Below are 8,138 nucleotides of genomic sequence, written 5' to 3'. Positions count from 1 at the left end.
GCTCAGCCTGGTGGTCTGGGGGCTCCGGGCCGCTTATAAAGGCGCGCGGCGCGGGGCGGGGCGCGGGCTGCGGCGCGTCGTGACCTGCGGATCCGAGGTCTGTTTACGTCAGAAACCCCCTCCCCACACGCACACACACACACACACACACACGCACACACACACACACACACACACACACACACACACACACACACACACACACACACACACACACGCACACACACACACACACACACACACACACCAGCGATCAACGTTCATTCATAAAAGATCCGCAGATGAACTTTTTATGACGTGATTCGATGTTTCATCATTTATTTAACGGGAAGAAAAAGCGATAAGATATTAAAGCATTAAAGCATCATCAGCTTTGGATTTTATAAATTTATGAGGAAACATTGAAATGAAAGTTTAGAAGAAACAAGAGCAGCAACAGCGGAAACTAATAATCATTAAACTCTTTATTTATTGCTCATTTTTCAGATCATCTGAAGAGGGCGCAAAGATGCGGAGAAAAAACTGTTTTCTGTAACTGGTTCATATTTTTCTATTTATTGTGATACAAATAGTCTGTGTGTGTGTGTGTGTGTGTGTGTGTGTGTGTGTGTGTGTGTGTGTGTGTGTGTGTGTGTGTGTGTGTGTGTCTGATTCACAGCTTCTGCTAAGAGACATTTCAAAGTATTAGGATTATATTTGATCGTCTCCAATATATTTTGTATATAAAATACAAAATATAGAGAATAAAAGGATATTTACTGTTCAATATGAAAAAACTGAACATTTGCACCAGACAACAAACTGAAGATGATAACAGGTGATTCTGCAGGCTGAAGGCTTCCTGTGGTGTTCCACACGGCTCTGTGCCTGGCCTTAAACATTTCATACATACAGGAACCATCAGACTGAAAAACTTTATTTGCTGATGAAGAAAAGATTTGGTTCAATTTAAAACCTGTTTAAAGGTTTGTGGAGGAATATTCATAAATTAAATGTCATAATTACAGAAACAGAAAATGAAGTTTGATTATCAGTGAGATGATTTAATTCATTAGATATTATTAATTTGACATTTTTATGTATATTTGCATCTTCATATGGTTGCATGAAGTAAAGATTATTTATAAAACACAGTTTTTAAATTCTCTTTGAGAATAAAACGTCTGGAACTGATGGATTATTACTTATTATTTTTTTTTATTTTATGTTCTTTTAAAATATTAAATATTTCTCTATGAAAGAATCTGAAAAATCTCAGACCAATAATAATGGATATGTTTCTTTTTGTGCTTCTGAATCGATGATTCTTTTTCAATCTTCATTTTATCAGGTTAAAAAAAACTTGCAGTCCGACATGATGACGTCTGATTTATTTGTAATTATTTTCCAAAAATAGAAAAGAAACATCAAAGACTCTTTCAGCAGAAATGATTTCTCCAAGTCAAAATTAAAATATTGAGAAAGCAGCAAATCTCCACTCAATTAAACCCTAAAGTCAGAATCCAGTTCTGACTGAAATGATTTTAATTAGTAACAAAAAACCGAATTAAATGTTTCGAAGTTAAATTACAGGTTGGTTGATTTAATGTGTTGTGTGTGGTGTGTGTGTGTGTGTGTGTGTGTGTGTGTGTGTGTGTGTGTGTGTGTGTGTGTGTGTGTGTGTGAATGTCTTTAACATGTTCAGCTGCGCCTGTTTGAAATCAGAGTGTTTTATAATGAGGTGGAGGCCAAGAGCAGAAAAAAATCCCTGGATCTTTTAAAACCATTTGACAAAACAATGGCCCGTAAAACACACGCGCGCGCGCATGCACACACACACACACCACACACAGAAGGAGTTGCTGTAGAAAGTCAGAAATCACAGCGTGAGTGGCTGCAGGAGATAAGGCTGACCTCGGAGACCTGAGTAAACAAACAGTCTCACGTTCTGCTGCGCGCGCTCACGCACATGCGCACACACAGCCACAGGAACACGCGCACGCGCAGGGCCAGCCAGGCTGCATCTGGAAAAGTGCGGCGGAGCAGCATCGTGCACAGACAGGAGTCGTGACGAGGAGAAAGAAACACGAGGGGAGAAAATCCACAGCAAGAGATAAAGTAGCAAAAAGACTGAGAGGAATCTGTGGGACAGGAGAGGACAAGACAGAGGACAAGAGGACAAATACTAGGACAGCAGGGGACTCGGTCCAAATCAACTCATTTTAATTTTAATATTTTTACAGTGGCTGCACAACTGCAGTGCAAACAGAAAATTATGTATAAAATATAAAATTCCCTTCTCAGCCACCGCGGGTGGTTCTGATCCTCTGAGCTCGGGTCCTCTACCAGAGGATATGTAGATCTAGATCTATATATATAGATCTATAGATCCTTGGGTCCTCTACCAGAGGATATGTAGATCTAGATCTATATATATATAGATCTATAGATCCTTGGGTCCTCTACCAGAGGATATATAGATATAGATCTATATATATACAGCTATATATATAGATCTATATATATACATCTATATATATAGATCTATATATATACATCTATATATAGATCTATATATATACATCTATATATATAGATCTATATATATACATCTATATATATAGATCTATATATATACATCTATATATATAGATCTATATATATACATCTATATACATCTATATATATAGATCTATATATATACATCTATATATATAGATCTATATATATACATCTATATATATAGATCTATATATATACATCTATATATATAGATCTATATATATACATCTATATATATAGATCTATATATATACATCTATATATATAGATCTATATATATACATCTATATATATAGATCTATATATTCTCGGGTCCTCTACCAGAGGATATATAGATCTAGATCTATATATATAGATCTATATATATAGATCTATATATATGGTCCTCTACCAGAGGCCTGGGAGCTTGAGGGTCCTGCAGTATCTGTGCCAAGGACTGCTGCACATTTCTGGACTGAGATGTCTGATGTTGTTCCTGGGATCTGTTGTAGCCACTGCTCCAGTTTGGGGGTTACTGCCCCGAGGGCCATATCTATATATCTATATCTATATCTATATATATATATCTATATATCTATATCTATCTATCTATCTATCTATCTATCTATCTATCTATCTATCTATCTATCTATCTATCTATCTATCTATCTATCTATCTATCTATCTATCTATCTATCTATCTATCTATCTATCATCTATCTATCTATCTATCTATCTATCTATCTATCTATCTATCTATCTATCTATCTATCTATCTATCTATCTATCTATCTATCTATCTATATATATATATAGATAGATAGATATATAGATATAGATATATATATGGTAATGGAGAACCAACCAGACATTGTCGTAGTGGATAAACATCAGAGGAAAGCCGTTGTGGTAGATGTAGCAATACCAAGTGATTGCAACATCAGGAAAAAGGAGAAACTGGAGAAATACCAGGGCCTCAGGAAGAACTGGAGAGGGCCTGGAAGGTGAAGACCACAGTGGTGCCTGTGGTCATCGGGGCCCTCGGGCAGTAACCCCCAAAAACTGGAGCAGTGGCTACAACAGATCCCAGGAACAACATCAGACATCTCAGTCCAGAAATGTGCAGCAGTCCTTGGCACAAGATACTGCAGGACCTCAAGCTCCCAGGCCTCTGGTAGAGGACCCGAGGATATATAGATCTATATCTATATATATAGATCTATATATTTAGATATAGATCTATATAACCTCTGGTAGAGGACCCGAGCTCAGAGGAAGGGAATTTTTTATATCCGGAATATAATATATTATATTATATTATATTATATATATTATATTATATTTATATATTATATTATATTATATTATATTATATTATATTATATTATATTATGTAAGATTAAAGCAGCAAAGCTGATGTATGAACAAGAAAAACTGCTGGTTTGTCATGTATCAAGTATTTTTGATAAAATAATTTTTTTCTCTCTTTTTATTATTCGTTCTGTAAATTCTGTGTTGGAAATCTGCCCGGTAACAGAAGGTCCAGCCTTGACCTTGGTCTCTGAAGTCAAAGTGAGGCTCTCAGCCTCGCAGACGGGTCCGTTTGGTTCTCCTCTCTGTGGCTGCAGCAGCACAAGTTCTCTCTTTGTGCTGCTGCAGCAGCTGCTTAAATCCTGGCAGCATCACGGAAACTGGAGCAAACTTTCCTCCTGCTGGTTCCGGATTATTTTCCTCCTGTGACGCATCGGCTGCAGAAACGAATCTTTAACGGGAAGCAAATGTTCCAGACAGAAAAAATAGGAGAAGAAAAGAACTTGGAAAACTACTTAGGAGAAAAACATCAAACAAGTAAAAGCAGGAAATAAACATTGAGTTAAAGTTTTCATCGGCAGACGGCTCTTCTTTTTCCTTCCTCAAATCCAGACTTTCCTGTAAACGGGCGAAGTTCTCTGGATCAAAAGTTCTCCAGATTTATTTTTGGACTTTAAGTCTTCAGGGAAAAGTAACTAAATCCTGCAGAAACAGAACCAGTTTGATCCAGTTTGATCCAGTTTATTAAACTGAAATTTCCCCCCAAAATAGCAAAGAACTAATAAAATGTTGGTTCCATGTGGAACCTGCAGATGGTTCCTGAAGAAACACGGAAATGTTTCTGTTTCATCATTTTAGAGCTGCGTTGCCATGGAAACAAGCAGGAACTAATCTGGAATGAAAGGGTTTTGTACCTGACCTTTGACCCCTGTTGCACCAAACATTACAAGCTCACCGCTGGCTGACATTCTGCACCGTCAAACTTTCATAACACAAACAATGAAACAAAACATTCATCAGCCAAACTGAGACTGAAGTTTTTTCATCAAAATGATGATTTTCTCTGTTAACTCAGCTTGAAGTTGGTTTTTATAGTTATGCTTATTTACTTTTGTTCGGTTTGATTTCTGGTCGTGGCGTCCAGCACTTTGGTCATCGGTTGTGATTTTACTGTGGAAGTGAATGAATTGCAAAATGAAGAGCAAAAAATTCTCATCACAGAGAAAATCTGCACAAAATATAATTATAAAGTAGAGATGAGAAACTACAAGAAAAAAATGTAATCAAATTTCAGGTAAAGTATTGATCTTACCAAAGGATTCAATAAAATAGAGACTTGGAATCAATATTATTGATGGTTTGGTTCGATCAGGTATTTTATGTCATTTTCATGGTTTTGTTGCAAATTTATGGAACAACAATAAATGTGAATACAAACAAAGGAAACATGAAGGAAACATGAAGGAAACATAAAGGAAACATGAAGGAAACATGAAGGAAACATGAAGGAAACATAAAGGAAACATGAAGGAAACATGAAGGAAACATAAAGGAAACATAAAGGAAATATGGAGGAAACACAAAGGAAACATGAAGGAAACATAAAGGAAACATGAAGGAAACATGAAGGAAACATGAAGGAAACACAAAGGAAACATGAAGGAAACATAAAGGAAACATGAAGGAAATATGAAGGAAACACAAAGGAAACATGAAGGAAACATGAAGGAAACACAAAGGAAACATGAAGGAAACATGAAGGAAACATGAAGGAAACATGAAGGAAACATAAAGGAAACATGAAGGAAACATGAAGGAAACATAAAGGAAACATGAAGGAAACATGAAGGAAACATGAAGGAAACATGAAGGAAACATAAAGGAAACATGAAGGAAACATGAAGGAAACATGAAGGAAACACAAAGGAAACATGAAGGAAACATAAAGGAACATGAAGGAAATATGAAGGAAACACAAAGGAAACATGAAGGAAACATGAAGGAAACATGAAGGAAACACAAAGGAAACATGAAGGAAACATGAAGGAAACATGAAGGAAACATGAAGGAAACATAAAGGAAACATGAAGGAAACATAAAGGAAACATGAAGGAAACATGAAGGAAACATGAAGGAAACATGAAGGAAACACAAAGGAAACATGAAGGAAACATGAAGGAAACATGAAGGAAACATGAAGGAAACATAAAGGAAACATGAAGGAAACATGAAGGAAACATAAAGGAAACATGAAGGAAACATGAAGGAAACATGAAGGAAACATGAAGGAAACATAAAGGAAACATGAAGGAAACATGAAGGAAACATGAAGGAAACACAAAGGAAACATGAAGGAAACATAAAGGAAACATGAAGGAAATATGAAGGAAACACAAAGGAAACATGAAGGAAACATGAAGGAAACATGAAGGAAACACAAAGGAAACATGAAGGAAACATGAAGGAAACATGAAGGAAACATGAAGGAAACATAAAGGAAACATGAAGGAAACATAAAGGAAACATGAAGGAAACATGAAGGAAACATGAAGGAAACATGAAGGAAATATGAAGGAAACACAAAGGAAACATGAAGGAAAGACAAAGGAAACATGAAGGAAATATGAAGGAAACACAAAGGAAACATGAAGGAAACATGAAGGAAACACAAAGGAAACATGAAGGAAACATGAAGGAAACACAAAGGAAACATGAAGGAAAGACAAAGGAAACACAAAGGAAACATGAAGGAAACATGAAGGAAACACAAAGGAAACATGAAGGAAAGACAAAGGAAACATGAAGGAAATATGAAGGAAACATGAAGGAAACATGAAGGAAACATAAAGGAAACATGAAGGAAACATAAAGGAAACACAAAGGAAATGAAGGAAACATGAAGGAAACATGGAGGAAACATGAAGGAAACATGGAGGAAACATGAAGGAAACTTGAAGGAAACATGAAGGAAAACTTGAAGGAAACATGAAGGAAACATGAAGGAAACTTGAAGGAAACTTGAAGGAAACATGAAGGAAATATGAAGGAAACACAAAGGAAACATGAAGGAAATATGAAGGAAACACAAAGGAAACATGAAGGAAATATGAAGGAAACACAAAGGAAACATGAAGGAAAGACAAAGGAAACATGAAGGAAATATGAAGGAAACACAAAGGAAACATGAAGGAAAGACAAAGGAAACATGAAGGAAACACAAAGGAAACATGAAGGAAATATGAAGGAAACACAAAGGAAACATGAAGGAAACATGAAGGAAACACAAAGGAAACATGAAGGAAAGACAAAGGAAACATGAAGGAAATATGAAGGAAACACAAAGGAAACATGAAGGAAACATGAAGGAAACATAAAGAAAACATGAAGGAAACATGAAGGAAACACAAAGGAAACATGAAGGAAATATGAAGGAAACATGAAGGAAACATGAAGGAAACATGAAGGAAACATGGAGGAAACATGAAGGAAACATGAAGGAAACATGGAGGAAACATGAAGGAAACTTGAAGGAAACATGAAGGAAACATGAAGGAAACTTGAAGGAAACTTGAAGGAAACATGAAGGAAACATGAAGGAAACTTGAAGGAAACATGGAGGAAACATAAGGAAACTTGAAGGAAACATGAAGGAAACTTGAAGGAAACATGAAGGAAACACAAAGGAAACATGAAGGAAATATGAAGGAAACACAAAGGAAACATGAAGGAAATATGAAGGAAACACAAAGGAAACATGAAGGAAATATGAAGGAAAGACAAAGGAAACATGAAGGAAACACAAAGGAAACATGAAGGAAATATGAAGGAAACACAAAGGAAACATGAAGGAAAGACAAAGGAAACATGAAGGAAATATGAAGGAAACACAAAGGAAACATGAAGGAAACATGAAGGAAACACAAAGGAAACATGAAGGAAACATGAAGGAAACACAAAGGAAACATGAAGGAAAGACAAAGGAAACAAAGGAAACATGAAGGAAACACAAAGGAAACATGAAGGAAACATGAAGGAAACACAAAGGAAACATGAAGGAAAGACAAAGGAAACACAAAGGAAAAATGAAGGAAACATGAAGGAAACATGAAGGAAAGACAAAGGAAACATGAAGGAAACATGAAGGAAACATGAAGGAAACATGGAGGAAACATGAAGGAAACACAAAGGAAACATGAAGGAAACATGGAGGAAACATGAAGGAAACATGGAGGAAACATGAAGGAAACTTGAAGGAAACATGAAGGAAACTTGAAGGAAACATGAAGGAAACTTGAAGGAAACATGAA

Source organism: Poeciliopsis prolifica, unplaced genomic scaffold (assembly GCF_027474105.1).
Source record: "Poeciliopsis prolifica strain line A6 unplaced genomic scaffold, Auburn_PproV2 SCAFFOLD063, whole genome shotgun sequence".
In the NCBI taxonomy this organism is placed as follows: domain Eukaryota; kingdom Metazoa; phylum Chordata; class Actinopteri; order Cyprinodontiformes; family Poeciliidae; genus Poeciliopsis; species Poeciliopsis prolifica.
Note: the sequence above shows the minus strand (reverse complement) of the source record.